This window comes from Scyliorhinus canicula, chromosome 17, assembly GCF_902713615.1.
Source record: "Scyliorhinus canicula chromosome 17, sScyCan1.1, whole genome shotgun sequence".
NCBI lineage: Eukaryota > Metazoa > Chordata > Chondrichthyes > Carcharhiniformes > Scyliorhinidae > Scyliorhinus > Scyliorhinus canicula.
The window spans coordinates 55,551,567-55,576,934 of NC_052162.1; positions in this window are offsets into that span (position 1 = coordinate 55,551,567).

Here is a 25,368-nt window from a genome sequence, read left to right on the forward strand (position 1 = left end):
GCGAGCCCCCAGCCCGGCCTGACCCTGGACCCAACCACTTCCGACAAAATCCCCGCCACCCCCTTCCAAAACCCCTCCAGAGCCGGACATGCACAAAATATATGGGTGTGGTTTGCCGGGCCACCCGAACACCTCCCACACCTGTCTTCCCCTCCGAAAAACCGGCTCATCCTTGCCCCCGTCATGTGAGCCCTGTGCAGCACCTTCAGCTGAATTAGGCTGAGCCGTGTGCAAGAGGAGGAAGAATTCACCCTCTCCAGGGCGTCCGACCACGTCCCATCCTCAATCTCTTCCCCTAGCTCTTCCTCCCATTTCGCTTTGAGCTCATCTACTGAGGCCTCCTCCTCCTCCTGCATCAGCTGGTAGATAGCCGAGATCTTCCCTTCCCGACCCACGTCCCCGAAAGCACCCTGTCCTGCACCCCCCTTGGCGGCAGCCGCGGAAACCCCTCCACCTGCCTCTTAACAAAGTCCCTGACCTGCATAAACCTAAAAGCGTTCCCAGGGGGGAGGTTCCACTTCCCCACCAGTTCCTCCAGAGTCGCGAACTTCCCATCCACGAAGAGGTCCCCAAACTGTCTGATGCCTGCCCTGTGCCAACTCCCAAATCCCCCACCCGTTCTCCCTGGCGCAAAATGGTGATTGCCCCGTATCGGGGCCCAAACTGAGGCCTTCACTTCCCCCCCCTATGCCGCCTCCACTGTCCCCAGATTTTGAGAGACGCAACCACCACCGGACTCGTGGAGTAATTTGCCGGGGGGAGTGGAAGTGGGGCCATCACCAAGGCCTCCAGACTCGTACCCACACAGGACGCTACCTCCAGTCTCTTCCATGCGTCACCCTCCCCTTCCGTCACCCACCTGCGAATCATCGCCACGTTCGCCGCCCAATAATATCCACACAGGTTGGACAGCGCCAGGCCCCCTACCTCCCTTCTTCGCTCCAAAAATACCCTATTTACTCTCGGGGCCTTCCTAGCCCACACAAACCCCAGAATCGACTTATTCACCCTTCTGAAAAAAGCCTTCGGGATCAACATGGGGAGGCACTGGAAAAGAAACAAAAACCTCGGGAGCACTGTCATTTTAACCGACTGGACCCTGCCCGCCAACGAGAGCGGCAGCGCATCCCACCTCCTGAACTCCTCCTCCAATTGCCCCACCAGCCTCGAAAAGTTAAGCCTATGCATAGCCCCCCCAGGTCCTAGCCACATGGACCCCAAGATACCTAAGGCTCCCCTCAGCCCTCCTCAACGGGAGTTCCTCTATCTCCCTCTCCTGACCCCCCAGGTGCAGGACAAACAGCTCGCTTTTCCCCACATTCAGCTTATATCCCGAAAAGTCCCCAAACTCCTCAACTATCCTCAGCACCTCTGGCATCTCCTCAGCCGGGTCCGCGACATACAGCAGCAGATCATGAAATGAAAATGAAAAAAATGAAAATCGCTTATTGTCACGAGTAGGGTTCAATGAAGTTACTGTGAAAAGCCACATTCCGGCGCCTGTCCGGGGAGGCTGGTACGGGAATCGAACCGTGCTGCTGGCCTGCTTGGTCTGCTTTAAAAGCCAGCGATTTAGCTGAGTGAGCTAAACCAGCCCCTGTCATACATCTGCATACAGCGACAACCGGTGCTCCCCCCCCCCCCCCCCCCCGCACAACCCCCCTCCAACCCTTTGAGTCCCTCAGCGTCATGGCCAGGGGCTCAATTGCTAACGCGAAGAGAAGGGGAGACAAGGGGCACCCCTGCCTCGTTCCTCTGGAAAGCCGAAAGTCCTCTGACCTCCTCCCATTCGTCACCACACTCGCCACCGGGGAGCTGGACAGCAACCTCACCCAGCTAATGAACCCCTCACCAAACCCAAACCTCCGCAACACCTCCCACAGGTAACTCCACTCCACCCTATCAAAAGCTTTCTCCGCATCCATGGATGCCACTATTTCTGACTCCCAGCCACCGGCGCCATCATCATAACATTCAGGAGCCTCCGCATGTTGGCATTCAATTGTCTCCCCTTTACAAACCCCGTTTGGTCCTCATGAATCACTGTCAGGACCACATCCTCCACCCTCCTGGACAGCACCTTTGCCAACAACTTGACATCTACATTAAGGAGCGAGATCGGCCTGTAAGACCCACACTGAAGGGGGTCCTTGTCTCGCTTCAGGAGCAAAGAGGTAATTACCCTGGACATCGTCAGGGGCAAAGCCCCCCACCCCCCTCCCTGGCCTCATTCAGGGTCCTCACCAGCAGCGGGCCCAGCAAATTTCAAAATTTCTTATAAAATTCCACCGGGAACCCATCAGGCCCCGGCGCTTTCCCTGTCTGCATGCTTCCCAGCGCCTCCACCAGCTCCTCCAACTCAATTGGGGCCCCCAAACCCTCCACCCGCTCGTCCCCTACTCTTGGGAACTCCAGCTTATCCAAAAAGCGGTCCATCCCGCCTGCTTCCCCGGGGGGTACTGCCCGGTACAGCCCCTCATAAAAGGATCTGAACACCCCATTGATGTCCTTTCCACCCCGCACTAAGTTCCCACCTGCATCCGTGGCTCCCCCAATTTCTCTAGCTGCCTCCCGCTTCTGGAGCTGGTGAGCCAACATCCGACTTGCCTTCTCCCCGTACTCATACACCGCCCCCTGTGCCCTCCTCCACTGCGCCTCCGCCTTACGGGTGGTTAAAATGTCAAACTCCGCCTGGAGACTGCGCCGCTTCCTCAGAAGCCCCTCCTCCTGGGTGTCTGCATATCTCCTATCCACCCTGACCATCTCCTCCACCAGCCTCTCCCTCTCGACTCTCTCTCCCCTCTCCCTGTGCGCCCACCAATCTGCAGAATTAATCATCATCATCATCATTTTTATTATTGTCACAAGTAAGCTTACATTAACACTGCAATGAAGTTACTGTGAAAAACCCCTAGTCGCCACATTCCGACACCTGTTCAGATACAATGAGGGAGAATTCAGAATGTCCATTTCACCTAACAAGCACATCTTTCGGGACTTGTGGGAGGAAACCGGAGCACCCGGAGGAAACCCATGCAGACACGGGGAGAATGTGCAGACTCCACACAAATAGTGACCCAAGCGGGAATCAAACCCAGGACCCTGCCCCTGTGAAGCAACAGTACTAACCACTGTACTACCATGCCGCCCTGATACAATCATCCCATATGCATCTGCTAAATAATGACCATCACCTGACTAAAGTATAAGTTATTCAGTGTGACACCAACTGGGTGATGGACCCGACCACAACACAGAGCAAAAAATCTCCAGATCCAGCATCACTTAGGGGGATCACAGGAAACAGGTTTGGCCAGAACAGAATGGCAGCTTTGTGATTTGAACATAAACCCCCTCTGCTTCTTTTACATAATCTTCCACCATTTTATTAATGTTCCTGGTAGCACCATCCACTTCCAACCCCAAGAATTCCATCAGTTCAGACTTCTTTAATTCGTTGTTACATATCAATACTGTGCAGCTGCACCACTGGATCTCCCAGCCTTCTAAAATGGCACACTGCTATCATCAATAATAGCATATGGCCAAATAGAATACTAATGAACTACAATCATGAGTGGTTTGAGTCTCTCACTGGTGACGTTGGTAAGTGTTCCAATTGCTCTACCCTGCGCCCATCAAATTAACTTTAAAATGAAAACTAAATCAAATAACTGTGGCATAAACAAGAAGGCAGACTATTATCTGAATGGCCATAAATTAGGAGAGGGAATGTGCAATGAGACCTGGGTGTTCTCGTACACCAGTAACTGAAGGTAAGAAGGTGCAGCTGGCAGTAAAGAAGGCAAATAGTACATGCCCTTCATAGTGAGAAGATTCGAGTACAGGAGCAGGGATGTCTTGCTGCAATTATACAGGGCCTTGGTGAGGTCACACCTGGAATATCGTGTGCAGTTTTGGTCTCCTTATCTGTGGAAGGATGTTCTAGCTATAGAGGGAGTGCAGCGAAGGTTTACCAGACTGATTCCTGGGATGGCAGGGCTGACGTATGAGGAGAGATTGAATCGGTTAGGATTATATTCGTTGGAGATCAGGAGAATGAGGTGGCAATCTCATAGAAACCTATAAAATTCTAACAGGACTAGACAGAATTGATGCAGGAAGGATATTCCCGATAGTGGGTGTGTCCAGAACTAGGGGTCACAGTCTGAGAATATGGGGTAGACTATTTAGGACAGAGATGAGGAGAAATGTCTTCACCCAGAGAGTGGCAAGTCTGTGGAATTCGTTACCATAGGAAGTACTTGAGTCCAAAACATTGTCTGGTTTCAAGAAGCAGTTAAGTATAGCACTGAGGGAGGAGGGGAAAAATAGGGGATATGGGGGAAAGTGGAATTAGGCTATTAAGTTCGATGATCAGCCATGATCATAATGAATGGTGGAGCGGGCTTGAAGGGCCGAATGGCCTTCTCCTGATCCTATTGTTTCTATGTTTCTAAATATAATGTACCCTTTGAATAAATTTATCACTGTTAGGAAGATTATTTTATAGTGAGTGTTAACCATCTATTTGACGGATAAAATGGGGGGTGAGGGAGCGGACATGGTGGAGTAGAGGGCCATTGAAGATATTAGCAACCAGAAATATCCTCTCTATTCAAACCTAATCTCTGGAAAATAACTCCTTTAGTGCCAGAACTGTATGGTTATGAATCTCCATCATATGTGACAGGGAACCTGGTCAGGGCTGACCCTTGGAGCAAAGGGGATATGAAAGCAAGCAGTAATTAATTATCTCAAGGCTCAATGATTAAGACTTTAAAAATAATAATAAAAAATCTGATTAGAGCTTTAACAAGTGACCAAAATAATTTTTCACTGCTGTTTTCACCAAAGTATTGTTAATTGTTAAAGCTCTCTTCAAGTGGATCTCACCATTGCGCAACCACTCCAAGGTAAACAAGTGGATAAACTAAGTAAAAATAAACTGCGTTATGAAAATTATGTTTAAATGCAAGCAGTCTAATTTTATCTGCTGCATATTTAATTGGGATAAATTATGAAATTGTGAGGCATGTTATGTACAGAGATAAGCTCTGTCTGAGTTTGCTGCTTTTATAATTAGATAGATTTGGAATTATAAATATATGTCTGCAAACTTACAACTAACATTTTACTTCTAGAGATCTTCATCTTTCAAAGGCTTATGTATGTGCAAGAGAACTGCCATAATAGGGTCTCAGACTGTGGTGAGAAGTGGTCTGTTTTCAATTATGCTGATTGACTGTGAGATTGATGTACAAGATTTGCCAAGTGCCACAATCAATTGTGTGTTGGGTCACATTCCCATAAAGCCAAATCAGTCTTTCCTGCAATGCATCTCCATTTGGCCTCATTCCCCCATGTTTCATTTGGAATGGTGGAGCTGTTTTTGACAATAGTTAACACAATATTTCCTTAATAGAATTGCCCACTTAAAGGTTTATTTTTCATATTCAGGAAAACTAAGGCCTCAGTTTCAACTCCACCTTCTCCCCCATGCCTCCAGTTGTTGGATGGGGCCAGTTAAATTGAAGTGAGGGATTTACCCATTCCTTTTCCAGCCTGATCTGACTGACAGCAATTTTAGATTGTAGGCAACAACGACACCCTTCCCAAGATATGCACTGTATTCCCATTAAATAGTATGGATCCCATCTGCTATTTTAACTGAAGGCTTGAGCAGCAGGATAAGTGGAGGCTTCCTCACCAGGCCAAAGGTGCTATGAACGGCAGGCAGGGCCAGTAAGCTCTGCCAATAGTCTTCGCCCATGAAAATAACACATTGAAAAGAAATGGGGTGCAATATAATAGGACAAAATGTCCTATTTTGGGCAGGTTTAGTCGAAGACGACCCTGCTATCAAACGGGACTCTTTTTTTGGCCTCTGTGAAGAATGACCCACCGAGGCCAGACTTACCTTTATTTCATGAGCTGAGCTCGTCAGTGTAAGAAGATATCTGGGCATTATTTTTAAATGCCACCTTGAACTCTCGACCCCCCCCATTGTGGCCTTCGGAACCCCCAATGCTCCAACTTGCTTGTTAGTGAGTCCTCAAGCTCCCCCTCACCCCACCTCATAAGGACAGGGCACCCCTGGGCTTGATCCATTGCATGGGCAACCTACCACCTGGGCATCTTGGCACTGCCAGTGTGGCAGTGCCCTTCCAGCCTACCAGTGCCACCCAGGCACACTCTCAGGAGTGCTTGGGTGGCAGTGCCAAGGTACCCAGGTGACAGTGCGAGTGCAGGGGTATCACCCTACCCAGAGCTTGTCCATCCGGGGGCCTCTGATGGCCTGGAAGACCCCCCAACATTCCATTGTCCATGGTTCATGTTTGTGTGGACCAGTACTAAATGGCACCATGGCAAGGTCTCCCAGGTACGAGCATTTGAGCCTCGGCCTTGGGAGACTCCTGCACAGACTATGTAAGTGAGCCTAACTGCTCGTTAAATATACAAATCTGGATCCAGCCCAGTGATGGCAAGATCCAAATCTCGATAGATCCCGCGACATGTCCCAAGCGTCGCAAATCTCGCAAACGGCCTCTTGCAAGATTTAATGGCTTTGGCACTTCACCGAGTCTGACGCATCACGGCCGTTCGATCACGCACATGGTTTCGATTTTCTATCCAAAGAGGAAAATAAACAACCTTCAATGTATTTTTTTAAAGCATTAATAACTTTAAGCCTCAGTTAACTGTGTGTCTTGGGGTTGATTTGCACCTTGCATCCAAAATGGGCACAAGGTGGGCATGGGGTCCATTCTGCCTCTCGATGGCACAAGTGAGAGGCCTAACCCAGTTTGAACTTTATACTTCATTATAATATTAACGTTGAGATATCAGTGCTAGTCACAGGTTATTGACAGCTTGACAACTGAGGAGCAGCAATTATCAAAAAGCAGCAGTTCCCTGGATGCTCTGTGTGTGGCTGTGCAGCAACCCTGAAGGTGCTGCGCAGGCTGTTCAGAAGATTTTAAGATACGAACTGGGCACAACCACACAACAAAATGTAAAGACACTGCACATTCACAATGAAAATCGGGCATAGCGATTCCCACTTGGTCGGTTTACCACCCAAGCATTGAAGGTAAAAATTACTCAGACCTCACCAAGGTATCGTGAGCCACTCTGTTGCAGAGACTGAAAAACGCGTGTAAGACATTCAACCAATCTGCTAAAATTTCAGTGCGCTAACATTGGGAACTTATCAAAATTTTCACGATCACTTCCATATGTTACCCAATTAATATGTCCTTCAAAAGCAAATCTTTCTACTTACATTTTTGTTAAAAAAATTAAACAGATGTTCAAACATATCACAGAGATGCAGCAGCTGCTATTAATTAATCTCAGTTGCAGAAGGAATGATATACAAACAGACAGACCAACACTGCAACAGTCAGGCTTATATAAAAAACAATTGCTTCAGAATAATACAGTTTCCCTTGAAGGCCAAAGGTTTCTTCTCAAAGCAGATAGCAACATTTTTGAACTTTCTTTTTTACAGATAGCTGTTTATAGATAGCAGATTCAAGAACTGACTGAACAGCCTACGCTTGTCATTTATTCCCATTAAGAGCTAAGCTTTAGCTGTTGTAAGCAGAGGCCAGCGCAAACAGCTAGGAAGAACTTGTATAACACGATTGCTTTAGAAGGGGCTGGGGCTTTGGGATCTTTTCTAAGTTTGAAAAAGAAGGTGCCAACAATTAATTTATATTCTTTTCATCTTAAATTTTCTTCAAGGTGTTTGTTCTTCTTTTACTTTTGGAGATAACAACAACTTGCATTTATTGAGCACTTTGCATAGTAAAATGCCACAAGGCACTTTACCATAGTGTTATATTGCTTAATGTGACACTTGGCTACGAAAGGAGTAGTTAGGATAGGTGAAGTGGGTTTTCTGAAACGTCATAATGCAGTAAAGAGGGATAACGAACTGAGGATGTTTAGGAAGGGTATTCCAATGTTTAGGGCTTCACAGCTGAAGACACAACTGCCAAAGTTGGAATACTTAAAAGGGGTAATATGCAAGAGGCCATAATTAACAGCGAGCAGGCAGCTTGGAAGGTTGTAGGGCTGGAGATGGAGAGATAGAAAGCTTGAAGACAAAGGGATCGTTGAGGCCATGGAAGGATTTAAAAATATGAATGAGAATTGTAAGATCAAACTGAGAGCTGAAGTGTTGGCTAGTGTAGACTTGAGAGATGAACAGACACTTCCAACACTGATGAAGGATCAACTCAATTTTATTAACTATTTCTAACTAGCTAACACAGTGACTGTGGGTCTAAATGATGCTAACTTAAACTAGAAACCTAAGCCTTGTCCGAACCAATTGATTCTCTCAGCACGTGTTGTGAATCTGTGCTGGACTGGATGAGTTCTTATTACACTCAGAGGCAGCACCCGGAATGAGTGGGAACCGTGGTGCCCTCTGCCTTTATAGTGTTTATATTCTAACTGGTGATTGGCTGCGGTGTTTGTACATGTTGATTGGTCCCTGTGTGTGTCCATCAGTGTGTGTCTGCACCATGATATACTGCTGTATATTATGACAAGAGACAATATAGATCAGCGAGCACAAAGATCCAAAACTCAGTCAATTGTTGTCGATACAACACTGAGATTAGCTTTGGGAAGACTTTCTTTTATTGGAACGAAAAATTAAATGTTTGATATATTAGTCAACATTATTTAAGAAATTGCATGGCATGCAGAATTAAATCAGTCAGTCATTACATTTCAGGGCCCTAGCATGCCACAGTTGATCCTGTAATTCTATTAGATTTTTACAGTTTGAAATTCAAAGATATGGGAGGTGCAATGGTGACGGAAATGATTTAATGGAAAAGAAACAGAGTCCCATTTTGGATGCATTTAGCGGGGTATTTCCTGGTGCTTGCAGTGCTGAGAATGATCCCACTACCGGACTCTGCTTCTTCTTTGGGCCTTGATGAGAAAGGCCTTGCCAAGATAGTACTTAGACTCACTTCATGCAGTAACAAGCTCAGCTCGTCAGTGCAGGAAGAGATAGGGCACCATTTTTAAATGCCGTCTCAATCTCTCGACCTCCCAAGCGGCCTCCAGCAGACCCCTCCCCTAACACCTCAACTTACCAATTATGGGGTCCTCAGGGGCCCCCCGGAACCGACCATCTAAGGGCAGGGTACCCCCCAGGCCTGATCTCTGGCACAAGTAACGACACATTGCACCTTGGCACTGCCAGCCTGGCTTTGGCAGTGACCATGCTAGCCTGGCAGGGCCACCCGGCCACCCTGCCAGTGCTACCTAGGGTGCCCAGGTGGCATCAGGGTGCCAGAATAGCACCCTTCCCAGAGCCTGACCACCCAGGTGTCTACAATTGCCTGGGAGATCCCCCAAGAGCTATAATGCCTGGTCCACATTTGCAGAGACGCGTACTAAATGGAGCCACGCCGAGGTGTCCCGGGGAGGCCGTTCAATCCCGCACCTGGAGTAACTCAGGCATAGACATGTTCAAGTGAGATTAACTACTCACTTGAATATGCAAATCTGGGTCATGCCCATTAAGGGTGAGATCCAAAACGCAAGAATTAATGAGCAACGTAAATGAAAATGAAATGAAAATCGCTTATTGTCACAAGTAGGCTTCAATGAAGTTACTGTGAAAAGCCCCTAGTCGCCACATTCCGGCGCCTGTTCGGGGAGGCTGTTACGGGAATTGAACCATACTACTGGCCTGCTTGGTCTGCTTTCAAAGCCAGTGATTTAGCCCTGTGCTAAACAGCCCTCACGCAAGGCCTCTAGCGAGATTTAATGACCTCATCGCATTCCCAGTCAGCAGTGCCAAAATGAGGCCAGTAGATCGCGTCTGACACCCCGACAATAATCAGTGATGTAGTCATGTTCATCACAACCTCAGTGTTGATGTTGATATGTAACTAGTAATCCTGAGGCTTGGATTAATGAATAGGTGATGTGAGTTCAAGACAGCTGGCAAATTTTAATTCAGTTAGTTAATGTTGAAATTATATGAAGTTTTAATGTTGAATTAAGGTAGAAGCATAAACGGCAGGTAGAAAATACTTTGGATCAAGGTTATAAATAATACATCGCCACTCTCCTAAGGGTCTCTTTTCCCAACCTGCACCCAGGACGGGGTTTAGATACAGGGGAGGGCTCTGCTTGTTAATGGAAAGTCCCGCCCCATTACCGGGGAAGTTCATATTCTGTGGAGGTCATGGGAAGCCGGACCCAAATTTTCACATTTTGATTTGATTTTTTAAGTTTCCGTTCCTCTTTGTTCTTTTTGGGCTTTGCTCCATTTGTTCTTTGTAGGAGCGGCCCCCTTTAATTTATCCCTTAATTAGTTTCAGTTCTTTTGATTAGTTGATTGGCCCTATAATACATCATCGGAAACCAGACCCCAGTTTTCATATTTGATTTAATGTTTATAAGTTTCCGTTCCTCTTTGTTCTTTTTGGGCTGTGTTCTGTTTGTCTTTTTTGTGAGAGGCTCCTTTTATTTTATCTCTCATTTAATTTCTGTTCTTCTATTTAGTTGATTAACCCCAAAATACATCATGGGAAACCGGATGGTCCTTGTCCTGTGAACTCCACAGGGGTTATAACAGTTAGTATGGTGACCATGAAACAACTAACTTGTTGTAAATGTCTATTCTATTGTACTTACCTTGTCGTGCCTATCTGAGACTCCACAATACTGCTGACTCTTAATTGGCCTCTGAATGGCCTGGTAAGCCTATGGCCTATTCAAGAAAGTGGTTTATCAATAACTACTCAAGGGCACATACAGATGGAAAATAAATGCGGACATTGTCAACGATACCCTGAACCATGAATGCATTTAAAAAAGCTTCAACTGCAAGCATAGCACTTGTGTGAGAATTCAGTGGTCTAACTAGCAATAAAAGGATTACTGGAGGCTGCTCCTAAACAGCTGAGGATATTTTGTAACTTATATTTTGGTGAGGGCTGGAATACGCCTCCTAGGCTCACAAAAATCCTTTGGGTCAATGTTGGCCTTGTGGGAGCCAAACCCATTCCCACACCACCCACATCCCCACTCCTCAACTGGTTAACTGTCTCAGAGCACCAGTTAGTACCTGCCATTTGCCAGCAGATAAACATGAGACACTAATCTCAAAATAGCGTGTTTACCCTATTCACGTGGGTGGGCAATGGGTATGTTAGGCCAGCGAACTGCCTGCTGTGTATCTTTAAATTAAAATCAGCCCTAAGGAACTGGCTGACTGTCTTCTGTGCTGTAAACTCCTATAATTCTGGTGAGTATTTTTAATCTATTATATGATGAGCTACAATATTGGACTTGAGTTCAACCTTTAAGAAAGAAGTAATGATAATAAAACACTTGAATGTTGTCACAATAGACTACCAAACATACACCCCCAAGGCATGTAGTTCCACAGAGCACAATATGTCCTGAATTTCTACACTTCCACAATTTGATGTCCATGTAATTCTATACCAAAAGTCCTCGGGGCACTGAAAATGCCGCTTTCAGAGTAAATCTGAACAATAATGAAACATTTACAGCAATAAATCACTTGCTCTAATGATACCATGCATTAATTTGCGCTTGAAAGGTCTACTCTGCACTCCAACAGCACAACTAATCTATAATGCTGGATGTGATTATTTTATGACGAGTTGCCTATAATGAATCGCCAGACACAGGTGCACATTTAATGTGAATTATTGGTTCATGCTGAAACTGCAGCTCTAAAAACACTAAAGAAGGAATTTAAGGTTTATTGTGTGATCAAGTTCATCTGATAAACAGGTGAAACTCAATTGAAGAATTGGGCAGATGTATCAGGTTAGACTTCTTTCTACTTTACTCATTACTTGCATTTCCAGCATTGAAAAAGAAACTCGCAGGTAGCTCCCACCTGAAACGCTTACATAATTTAAATAAAGGTGAAGCAATATCACGTCAATTTCTTCAAATTCAGGAATCTGAAAGGTGTGCCTGGAATTATGTGTAACAATGCCATCGAACTAATGACGACAGATGCAATCAGCACATTACATATAAGCTGAAACTTTCACGATTTTCTAACCATTCTGGCTGGAATGGACCCATATCAAAAATGCTAGGCTTGGTATGTCCTGGGCAGAAGGAAAACACTAACTGCTGGTGACTGACCTTTGGCCCAGTTAAAGCAATCTATCTCAATTTATATCAATGTAAACATATGCTGGACTAAAAATTGGACAGTGCCTGTTTTCAGGCATGAGGATTCCAATGTACAATTACCCCGTGGCCATTCAAGTTGGTACAGGCAGCAGTTAATTTCTTGCTACTTGCTCACCTTGATTTTAGTGTGCAGACCATTGCCAAAGATGCTGCTGCCTGGATGCATTCGCAGCAAGGTGCACAGGAGCATGTGGTGCCAGCTCAGAAGGGTCTGCCCTGTTCTCAACGTGTTGTCCTCTCGAGTGTGATGTTTCTCGTCTACTGCATTTCTCATTTTCGAGTGTCCACTTGGCTTTCAGCAGCTTGTTAAATGCAATACAATTCAGGTCAAATTCACCCACACAAACATTCATGGTAGAAATATTGAGATGTGTGAATTTTTTAAGGTGACCAAATTGTATTCGTTGGCGCAGAACTCTGGCAGTGTTGGGCTCTCGATTGTGGCATCGCGGCCTGAGAATGCTGGGAAAGGCCTCTAGCGAGCCCCCTGACAGGATTCTGGGATTCTTCGAAGCCCCACCAGACGTCGGAGTCATCATCCCAAATGGGCTGGACTGAATGATGCTCGTGGATGTAGGTCGGAAACCAAGTTACGACCTACCTGCACAGGATCCAGCAGCCTCCCTTGATTCATCAGCCTCCCCAGGGAGGCTGCAGCCGGGCGGCGATCAGTGCTGGTCTACACTAACGTGGTGCCGAGATGGCATTGCCAAGCAAGGAGGAGCACTCCTTGGGTCTCAGTGCAAGGATGCCCGTGTGCCAGGATGGTATTGCCAAGGGCCAGGGGTAAGGGGGCTATGCATATGAAATGAGGGTGGAGGGGGGATTTGAAGCGTGGGGTAGTGCAGGGCAGGTAAGAAGGTGCCTCCGGGAGATTCGGTGGGTGATGGGTGGAGGGTCCTAGAAGGAAGGGATACTGTAAGAGGGCTTGGGGGGCCTGAAGAGGAGGGACCCCCAGGGACCCCATAGCGGGGTGTCCTCACCTGTGGGTGTGGGGTAGTGTCCATGTGTGTGGGGGGTGACATTGCCCATGGGTGGAGGGTGTGGGGGACCCACAAGCTCACTTAGAGATTGTGGCATCCTTTTAAAATGGCGGCTCGATCTCTTGAGTTCAGCTCCCCAATGCTAAAATTAATTCTGATGGGCTAAACCAGTGAGAAACCCCCCCAGGGCCCAAAAAAGTGACTAAGTGTCATTGAATAGCAGTGGGAAACTCTCCGGTAGAGCCGGCACGAAACTCCCTGAAAAACCGCCACAAATTTGGGGCCTCACGGTAGCATGGTGGTTAGCATCAATGCTTCACAGCTCCAGGGTCCCAGGTTCGAGTCCCGGCTGGGTCACTGTCTGTGTGGAGTCTGCACGTCCTCCCCGTGTGTGCGTGGGTTTCCTCCGGGTGCTCCGGTTTCCTCCCACAGTCCAAAGATGTGCGGGTTAGGTGGATTGGCCATGCTAAATTGCCCGTAGTGTAAGGTTAATGGGTTATGGGTATACGGGTTATGTGGGTTTAAGTAGGGTGATCATTGTTCGGCACAACATCGAGGGCTGAAGGGCCTGTTCTGTGCTGTACTGTTCTATGTTCTAAATTAACTATGACATTTTTTGGGAAATCTGGCCCATTGTTAAAAAGACATGTTCAATAGATGCTGTGGTTTCAAACACAAAACAAACACAACAGTCTTTGCCACATATGAATATTCTTCTGCCTTATTGTCTCTCTGTTTCTGCTACCTTCCAGAAACAAGTATTTTCTGAGGTTCCAGCCATACATGTGACAGGAAAATGATTGATTTGTATTTGCTTATTGATCAAAAAGACAACGGTCGTGTATGCAATTGATGGTGGGAATTCTTGTGGACAAGTGGCAAAACTACTTTGGACATTTTACCACACTGCCATGCTTTTCAATCGGACCCAATCAAGCTTTTCTGTACGCCCAAAGGCAAGGTTTCCAATGTTCCTGGTTGTTCAGAGAGGTTGCCTCACAGTGCCAGGGACCCGGGTTCGATTCTGACTTCGGGTGTGTGGAGTTTGCATGTTCTCTTGTCTGCATGGACTTCCTCCAGGTACGCCGGTTTTCTCCCGCAGTCCAAAGATAGACAGGTTAGGTGGATTGACCATGCTATATTAATTAAATTGATAATATTTGTGTTTACACTGCCACTTGTTAGAAGAAAATACTCCACAAGAACAGAGACTAACATTTGCTCCATTTTGTTTGCTGCAGACACACTAAATGTAACGAATGGGCATTTCTCTCAGACACACTGCAGTTCTTCCATCAATAATGGAGCTCATACATTGCAAATTGTTGCCTTAAATCTTGTGTGTGCAGATGAAAACCTGTGGTGGTTAAGTGTTATGCAACAGAGATTACATCCCTGCTGTAAAGCGTCATCTGATGTGTAGTGATGGCAGAAGAGTGTGCAGGGTTTGCAGCTTTTCATCTTAGATTGTATGAGCACTTCTCATGGTGTTTGAAATAATCCAGAGTGCGGGCACCTCTGTTTGACAAACAAAGAAATATAACAGAAGAGAAAACTGGCAGCGAGGACTGAGCCAGGAAAAATTGCTGGAAAAATAAATTAGCCGACCATAGTTCGAGATGGCATTGGGAGTAACGGAAGATTCTCCGGATCATCTCACACAGACACACTTCGGGCGAGGCACAGCCGCCAATAAAAAGTTTGATAACAACCATGAGTAAAGAAGGCCGACAGTTTGGGGGAAACTCGCTTGTCGTTAAAGTAAATAGGTTCTGTGCTGCAGGGACCGTGCACGGGGTGAAGCTCAATGGGCTGCGGGGAATGGGGATTCCGAAGCTTGCCAACGCACAACAGGCAACTGCTCAGGGAGAGTCAAACTACGGTCAGGCAAAACAAAAATTCTCTTTGTTTGTAATAAAGGGGATTGTTTGTGCAATACTTTCCTAAAGAATCGGAAGGGAAGGGCAGCACGGTGGCACAGTGATTAGCAGTGCTGCCTCACAGCGCAGAGGTCCCAGGTTCAATCCCGGCTCTGGGTCACTGTCCGTGTGGAGTTTGCACATTCCCCCCAAGTTTGCGTAGGTTTCGCCCCCACAACCCAAAAGATGTGCAGGCTAGGTGGATTGGTCACATTAAATTGCCCCTGAATTGGAAAAATTAATTGGGTACTCTAAATTTAAAAAAAAAGAATCGAAGGGAGGAAGTTGGTTGACGTATGAACCCGATAAAACCAGATTCCAAATGGCAGGAAACAGGCGCCATGGATGCATTTGATGAAGACTGTGAGCCTTAGAATGCATATGAGGAAAGATTCCAATTATATCTCATAGCAAATCTGACACCGGAGGATCTAAATGTTGCAACATTTCTCAGCTCAGTAGAGCGTAAAACTTTTATGCTTCTACAAAATGTATTTAATGCAGCAAAACCAGGGGAAAGTCCTCCATTGAATTAATGAACATCTTAGCAGTGCATTTCTCTCCTAGACCATTATTGATTGCAGATAGGTTTAGCTTCCACCGTTGTAGTCAGGAATAAGGTGAAAGCATTTTATATAATTCATAGCGACTTTAAGAACGTTAGCGAAATATTGCAGATTTGGTTCAACACTTGATGATACTCTTCATGATAGGCTGGTTTGTGGACATTGCAGTGAAGCTATTCCGAGGAAGCTGCCTACAGTAAGTGATTTAACTCTAAAAGCTGCTTTGGACGTTTCCACATCTATGGTGCTAGGAACGAAAGAAGCTTCACAAATAAAGGTTAGAGCGAAGTTCCACAAATTAAATACCACAAGCTGCAAGGGTGATACCATGTCACTGATGTACACAGTGTGGTGCTATGTATGCAGCAATGCGGCCTCCAACCAGCTGGTGGCGTTAGACCTTGGTCACGTGATGTGGCACTCATCAGTTGTTAGTAAGGCACACACTAGGACAGTAGCACATCAGGTAGTTCCAGAGCAACCTAGTCTGTATCATATTCTGTATGTTATCCCTCCACGTGTTAATCAATAAATCATCATTCTAAGTAAGTCATCAGCAGTTCTGTGAACATTATTGCAGCAGCAAGACTACAGAACACAACACACAGGTTGGACATTCAGTAGGGGACTGCTGGAGTAAAATAAATACCTGCAAGAACTGAGGCACAAAGGGCCATATTACCAAGGCACATTGAGCTCATGAAAACATCTCTTATACCAAGACAAAAAGCTTAAACAGACCAGTCATGTCTATAAATTAGTAGACAAAGCTCAAGATCACTCAAAAGACACTGTATTATGTGTCTTGACAATCCGGGGTGATCAATAACATTTTTGGGTATTTCCAAAACTTGAGGGTCATGAAATTAAAATGGAAGTGGATATGGATGCAGCAGTATCAATAATGGCAGAGGCAGTTTATACTTAAAAACGGAAGTTTTAAAACCGTCAAATAGCCCAGCCCTTTGAGGGGGAGGGACCCCAAGAACCATGTGATGGACTCAGGCCAGTCGCGCAGGAAAGGCGTGGACGCCGGTCAATGGAACGGGGCCCTGGGAGCAAGACCTTGGGCAGTGTGGACCAGGGAGCCAAAGTGCAAAGACCTGTTGTATAGTGTTCTGTGCCTGTTACTTATCTGCCTTTGTCTTTCATCAATAAATCCCTTTGTTAACTACTGGAAGCCTCCAGTGTATGTCTCGAGCCACTATACTGGCTGTTGTGTTATGCTGCTTCGGATAACACAGGCTGCTACTTGATGCAGTCTTAACTAAAGGATGCTCCAGATTCTGAAACGAGTTCAACGTATTTATTGAACTATTAACACAGTTTTCAAATGAGCTCGACTTTCTGCTAATCTAACTGTAGTAATTCAGTCTAACTGTACAAGCTTGCTCTAAGCCATGTGCTAGGGTGTGATGCTGCTGATCAACCCTGTCTAACTCTCTAGATGTCTGTCTGTGGCGAGAGGCAGGGTGTGAGTGCCTCATCCCTTTTATAGTGTTTATGTCATGCCCCCTTGTGGTGATGCCACCTCTGAGTGTCCCAACTGCCCATTGGTTGTGTCCTATTCTGAGTGTTCATTGGTTGCATGTTTGCATATCATGACATCTCCCCTTTTTTTTAGATGTATATACATGTGAATGTGTCGGTCTAATGTGACTGACTGAGGAGTACAGGACAGAACAAACAAAACAAATGCTCATCTGTCCAGTCTCTGAGGCTTGCGTCTGATCCCCGTCGACCGCCGGAGAGGTGGTGGAGGGGATGACGGAGTCTTGATAGGTGAGTGGGAGGCACGACTGGTGGCCTCGTGGTTCGAGGTGTCTGGAGGTGGCAATTCAACATGTGGAAATGGAAGGGAAAGTGGTTGTGGGCGAGCAACTTTTCGCAGTGCCCTTCGATTCCTTCGCACAATGGAGCCATCAGCCATACGCATGACATAGGATCCGGGCGCGGCCTGTCGAACAACGACAGCCGGAGCAGACCACCCAGCATCCGGTCTCTTGATCCTGATCATGTCTGCCGGGGATAACACGTCCACATCGGTGGCCTGTGAGTCATAGCCCTGTTTCTGGCTGTCGTGAAGCTGCTGCATCTTCTGCAGCACCGGGAGGTGATCAAGGTTGGGCAGGTGTATGGCTGGAAGCGTCGTCCACAGGTCCCTGTTCATCAGCAATTGAGCTGGCAACATGCCAGTGGACAAGGGAGTCGCCCGGTACGCAGGTAGTGCAAGGTGTATGTCAGAAGCGGAGTCCGAGGCCTTGCGGATGAGCTACCTAACGATGTGCACCCCTTTTTCAACTTTTCTATTGGACTGTGGATAGTGCGGACTGGAGGTGACATGCCTGAAATTGTAGCTCTTGGAAAAAGTGGACCATTCTCGAATGTGGAAGCACGGGCCATTGTCGCTCATGACGGTGTTCGGGATGCCATGCTGTGAGAATGTCTCTTTACACACTTTGATGACGGTCTGTGAGGTGAGGTCTGGCAGCTTCAGCACCTCAGGATAGTTCGAAAAATAATTGATGATTAAGATATAGTCATGACCATTCGCGTGAAACAGGTCAATGCTAACCTTGGACCATGGAGAGGTCTCTAGGTCATGTGGTTGGAGCGTCTCCTTGCTCTGCGCTGGTTGGATCCTCTGACAGGTTTCACAGTTCAGGGCCATGTCTGTGATGTCCTGGTTGATGCCGGGCCAGTAGACAGCTTGATGGGCCCTGCACCTGCACTTTTCTACACCCAGGTGCCCCTCATGAATCTGCCGCAGCACCATGCTCTGGAGACGTAGCGGGATGACTATCCTGTCCAGCTTGAGCAGGGTGACATTGATCAGCATCAGGTCGTCCTTGACGTTGTAGAATTAACGGCATTGCCCTTTCTGCCAGCCATTGCTGAGGTTGTGGATGACTCGCTGCAACAGGGGGTCTTTGGCCATCTCTTCTTGGATGAGAACGACCTTCTCATCAGTTGCCGGGAGAGTGCTTGCACACAGTTGTACCTGCAATTCAATGTGCTGGATGATCTCCAGTGGTTCACTGGGTGAGTTGACGGAGCGGGTCAATGCATCGGCGATGATGAGCTCCTTGCCAGGTGTGTACACCAAATCGAAATCATATCTCTGGAGTTTGAGCAGAATTCTCTGCAAACGAGGTGTCATGTCGTTCAGGTCCTTTTGGATGATGTGGACCAGAGGCCTATGATCCATCTCAACAGTAAATGTTGGCAAACAGTAGACATAATCATGAAATTTGAGGATGCCGTTGAGAAGACCCAAACACTCCTTCTCAATCTGTGCATATCAGGTCTCAGTGGGTGTCATTGCCCGTGACGCGTATGCTACTGGTACCCAGGATGACGTGTCATCTCTTTGAAGCAACACCGCCCCAATGCCATCCTGACTCGCATCTGTGGATATCTTGGTCTCTCGGTCTGGGTCAAAGAATTTAAGAACGGGTGCAGTGGTGAGCTTAGCTTTCAGCTCAGGCCATTCTGTTCGGTGCTCCGCCTTCCATTCAAAGGCGGTTGATTTTTTCACCAGGTTGCGTAGGTCCGTGGTGTGTGTGGCCAAATTCGGGATGAACTTGCCAAGGAAATTGACCATTCCCAGAAAGCACAATACTGCCTTCTTGTCCTCTGGGCTTTCATTGCCTCGCTGGCTTTAATTTTGTCTGTGTCTGGACGCACACCGTGTTGCGAAATCTGATCGCCCAGGAACTTCAGCGTGGATGTCCCAAAACAGCACTTGGACCTGTTTAGCTTGAGGCCATGTTCATGTATGCATCAGAATACTTCCCTCAGACGCGACACATGTTACTCTGGGGTTGTGGACCGGATTATGATATCGTAAACGTAGACACAAACCCCTTCTATTCCCTCCATCATCTGTTCCATGATACGACGGAAAATCTCTGATGATGCCAAATGGCATTCGGTTGCAGCAGAATCTGCCAAAAGGCGTGTTGTAGGTGCAGAGCCTTCTGCTGGATTCTTCAAGTTGGATTTGCTAAAATCCTTGGAATGCGTCCAATTTTGTGAAGAAGCGCACATGTGCCATCTCACTCGTGATTTCTTCTCTCTTCGGGATGGGGTAATGTTCCCGCATAATGTTTTTGTTTAGATCCTTGGGGTCAATGCAGATGCATAGGTCCCCCGAAGGCTTCTTTACGCACACCATTGAGTTAACCCAGTCGGTTGGTTCAGTGAGATTGGAGATGATGCCTTTTTGTTGTAGACTCATGAGTTCTGCCTTCAGGCACTCTCTCAGTGGAGCAGGGAAACATGGTGGTGCATGGACCACTGGCTTCGCATCAGGCTGCAGTAGAATCTGGTTATCGTATAGCAGCGTGCCCATCCCGCTAAATACATCTGGGTACTCGGTTAGGATGTCGTCAATGCTGGCCTGAAGATCCGAATGGGACAGCGTTGTGGTGTAGACCCTTTGAATGATCAGTTGTTTGCAGGCAGGCGCACCTAGCAGGGACTCCCTGTCTGGTTTAACAATCTCAAAGCGTAAGCTTGCTTGTGTGTGTCGGCTGGACACCTGCAGATGGCAGGACCCCAGTGCCCTGATTGCGTTTCCATTGCAGTCCAGGAGTTTGCAGGCAGCTGGAAGGATTGTGGGGGGCTTCTTGATTCGCTTGAAGTCCACCTGTGAAATTGGGTTGACGAAGGCACCTGTGTCCAGTTTGAACTGGATGGGGCAGTGGTTGACCTTCATCACTGCATGTCATTCGTCCTTGGAATCCACAGCCAGGATTGATTGGACTCGCGATGTGTCCGGTGTGGCGTGTTCGCACTTCGTAATAATGCCAATTCGGTAAGTGTTGTCCAGGTATTCATCATCTGGATCCATCGCTCTCCCTGGATCAGAGTCATGCATTCGGTGTTGCACACTTCTGATGCGCCGCTGTCAGAATTAGGAGCGCTGGCTCCTGACTGGTGGTACATATCTGCACGGGGCTGCACAGTGGTTTGGTTTCCCACAGTTTAAACAGCGTTTGCCTCTTGCAGGGCAGTCATTTTTTAAATGGGCGGTGCCGCAGTTTGCACGCGTCATGACGTCGGCATCATGACGCTCAGTGCAGCGTTGCGCATACGAGGTGCGGTTCTCGGACGTCTGCACCTGCGCAGTGCGGTTTTTGTCCGCTTTGTGTTCCTGATCGCATTGCGCATGTGACGGGCCCCGGGAAGAGCGCACGAAATGGCCACTTTCATCAATGTGGAGGCGCTGCATCCGGGAGATGGCCTGAACACTCTACACCTCATGGGAGGCTTGTTTTTCACTTTCTGCCGTTTTGTACTGTGAATAGCGATTTTTAGAGTGCTCATGCACAGTACACGTTTCAATCGCGACTGGCAGGGTCATGTGCTTGATTTTCAACAATTGCTCTCGCAGAGGATCAGAGTGGACTCCAAAAACGATTTGGTCTCTGATCATGGAGTCACTGATATCACCAAAGTTGCAGGATTGCGCTAGCAGTCTAAGGTTAGTTAGATAGGAGTTGAAGGATTCGTCTTTACCTTGCATCCTCTGCTTGAAGATGTAGCGCTCGAAGATTTTGTTGGTGTCCACCTCGCAGTGGCTGTCGAATTTGTCCAGGATGATTTGGTACTTTGTTTTGTCCTGCCCTTCGGAAAAGTGAATGGAGTTGAAGATCTCTATCGCATGGTCACCCACAGTGGTGAGTAGAAGAGCTATTTGCCATGCATCGGTCGCGCCATTGAGGTCGGTTGCTTCCACGTATAGTTGAAATTTCTGCTTGAATGATCGCCAGTTGACACTAAGATTGTCGGTGGTCCTGAGCTGATCAGGAGCCTGAATCTTGTCCATTGTGCCTGTATCCAGTAGCTGGTTGTCACAGATCTTGCTGAGTTGAACTAAATAGATTGAACAGGTACTCCTGGTACCATGTTGTGTTATGCTGCTTCCAGATAACACAGGCTGCTACTTGATGCAGTCTTAACTAAAGGATGCTCCAGACTCTGAAATGAGTTCAATGTGTTTATTGAACTATTAACACAGTTCTCAAATGAGTTTGACTCTCTGCTAATCTAACTGTAGTAACTCAGTCTAACTGTACCAGCTTGCTCTAAGCCACGTGCTGTGGTGTGAAGCTGCTGATCAACCCTGTCTAACTCTCTAGATGTCTGTCTGTGGAAAGAGGCAGGGTGTGAGTGCCTCATTCCTTTTATAGTGTTTATGCCATGCCCCCTTGTGGTGATGCCACCTCTGAGTGTCCTGACTGCCCATTGGTTGTGTCCTATTCTGAGTGTTCATTGGTTGCATATTTCCATATCATGACACTGGCATCAAGGTAAAAATTTCAAATGCAGCCACAGTAATTGTGAATTCAGAGTGGAATTAAGGATCAGTTAAGAAACAAGAGAAGCTCCAGCAGTATGCAGAAGCATTTAAACAATGAGTGGAAATGCCTATCATTGGGAAACTAGACCCATTTGACCAAGGGGCTGAGGATTGGAGTCGGTACTTGAACGGCTCCATTTCCTTTACTGTAAATGAGATCATAAGCGAGGACAGAAAGTGATACTTCTGTTTGCAGGTCCCAAGAGTATAATTTGATAAGGAACCTCATGCCCCCAAAGGCACCTGACTGGAAGACCTTTGGCCAGGTAGTGAAATCAGTTAAAGAACATTTCAACCTAAGGCCCTTGATTGTGCTCCAGTGTTAAAAGTTTAACTCTGCAATGAGGAACCACCTGTCTCAGCCTTCAAAGCCAGGCTTCACCAGCTTGCTGAGCACTATGAGTTTGGGGCCGCACTCGGTGGCATATTGCGCGATTGGCTAGTTTGTGGGACCCATAACCTTAATATCCTGAAGAAGCTTCTAGTGGAGACTACAATTACATTAGAAAAAGCAATCTAGATTAGCTCAGGTGATGGGGTGTGCCAGAAAAGGTGCCACTGATCTTCAAAGCATGGCTGAAGGGGAGGCTAACCAGGTATGGTCATGATGGCTGCGAGGCCTGCGGCGGGATCAACAGGCACAGCAGAGAATAAGCTACGGGCCTCGGTACAGGACCAGAACCCAAGGAGTGGGAAAGAGTCGGGGTATCAACCCAAATCCGAGGTGGGCTGCTATCATTGCGAAGGGGACCATCCCCAGAAGACCTGCCATGTTTGGGAGTTCATGTGCTTCCGATGCAACTGAAGGGGACAAATTCAAGCACATTGCCACATGAGACAAAGTACGCCAATGCTAAAGAAAAAGAACTAACAACAGCAACAGTGCACAGCGCCACTGAACATAATGGAGAAGAGCTCTGAAGAACAGCACTATCAGTTGAATGCAGTCCAATTGAATAAGGCGGCTCCGATAGAAATTGTCTTAGGTGTAAATGGTAGAGCCCTTAAATGGAAGTTGACACCAGGGCTTCACTGACTGTAGCGGGAGAGCAGACTTTCCAATATCATTGTGCAGGAATGCAGTCTCTAAGCTTGAAGAGAACTGCAGCCACGCTTTCAACATACACCAAAGTTGAAGATCCTCAGAACAGCCAATACCCCAATGCCATACAGATGGCAGGGGACCTATCTGCCTTCAGTTGGCGTGGAAGGGCATAGACCCTCTCTGATGGGAAGAGACTGCTTACAGAAGATTGGGCTCAACTGGCTGGAATTCTTCAAAATATCCAACGGCGTCCTCCAAGATGTCTTGAAATTAAATGAAAATCGCTTATTGTCACGAGTAGGCTTCAATGAAGTTACTGTGAAAAACCCCTAGTCGCCACATTCCGGCGCTTGTCCGGGGAGGCTGGTAGGAGGCATGAAGGAGATCTTCCACAAAAAATTGGGCCCGATTAACGGCACAAAAGCCAAGACGTATGTCAATCCAGTTCGTCAGAGACAGACCAGTACCCTATGTATTGCATCAGAAGGTTGACATAGAGCTAAAGAGATTGGAAGAGCTGGGTATAATCAAGCCAGTCCAGTTTTCAGCTTGGCCCTGTCCTTAAGCCTGATCGACCAATAGGTATTTGTGGGGACTCTAAGCTGACCACAAATCTGGGGCTGGTTTAGCACAGGGCTAAAGAGTTGGCGTTTAAAGCAGACCAAAGCAGGCCAGCAGCACGGTTCAATTCCCGTTCCAGCCTCCCCGGCATGTGGCGACTAGGGGCTTTTCACAGTAACTTCATTTGAAGCCTACTTGTGACAATAAGCGATTTACATTTCATTTTCATTCATTTCAAATCAGGTTGAGCAGGTCGATCAGTATCCAATTCCCTGAATTGAGGACCTTTATTATTATTATTATTTTTATGCTTAACAGGCGGTGGGCTTCACCTTTTAAAAATTGGACCAAAGTCAAGCCTACCTGCAACAAGAGTTGGATGAGGAGTCACAGAAGTTTGTCACAATGAATATCCACAAAGGCCTCTTCCAGTATACCAGACTACCGTTCTGCATTGCTTCAGCCTGCACTATCTTCCAGAGCACGATGGAAAATCTCCTCCAGGGAATTCCCACAGTGATGATCTACCTTGATGGTGTGCTAGTCATCGGCACTGCACCAAAATAACATATGGCCAGCCTCGAGGAAGTATTGTAGAGGTTATGTCATGCCTAAAATGCCAAAAATGTACTTTTCAGGCTGGTGAAGTGATGTACCTAGGACTTCACACTGACGCAAGAGGGTTTGGAAGAAAAGGTCAAGGTTATATGAACATAGAACATAGAACAGTATAGAAAGTATATGCACTTCAGCCCACGATGTTGAGATGTCCCTACACTCAAAAATGTCAATGACCTTAAATCTCTTTTCGATATGGTTAATTATTATGCAAGGTTTATTTCAAATCTAGTCACAACATTGGTGCCATTACATCAGCTATCACAGAAGAATCAGTAGTGGCATGAAGAGAGCCCCAAAAGGAAGCCTTCCAAGTCGTGAAGGATGCATTGCAGTCTTCAAAACTCTTGGTGCATTTTGATCCGGGGAAACCAATCGTGCTGACATGTGATACATCCCCTTACGGTAAAGGGGCTATTTTATCCCACAAAACGGGAGATGGTTTGAAATACCGTATTGCCTTTGCTTCAAGGACCCTTTCTGAAGTAGAACAAAACTATGCCCAGTTTGAGAAGAAGGGCTCAGCAGTTATATTCGATGTGAAGAAATTCTACCAGTATGTGTACGGCCGATAGCTCGACATATGGACTGACCACAAGCAATTTCTGGACTTTTCAAGAAAGGTAGAGCTTGGACAAGGGTACACCAAGCCAGCCTTGTTGATGGCGGCCTACAACTATGCTTTTCAGCCTGGGACTCAAATTACTAATGTGATGGATGTATTAAGTCGCCTGTCCCTACTCAAGAGATTTCTGCCATCACCCAGGAGGTCATTCTAGCCGTAAACCTCTGAAACACTCTACAAGTGTCCACGGGCGCATCTGAAACTGGACCCAAAAAGACCCTGGGCGCGATTCTCCCAGACAGGGAGAAATCGTACGGCTGGCGTCAAATCCGGGCGGGTTTGACGCCAGCCTCCCCCTCCCCGACCGGGAACCGATTCTGGTCCCTGGGCGGGGCTAGTATGCCGCGGCCGTGAACTCCGGCATCGCGGGCTTAACGAATTTCGCTAAGCCCGCTTGCCAGAGTTTGCGCCAGCTGACGCGTCACATGACGTCAGCCGCGCATGCGCGGATTGGAAGAC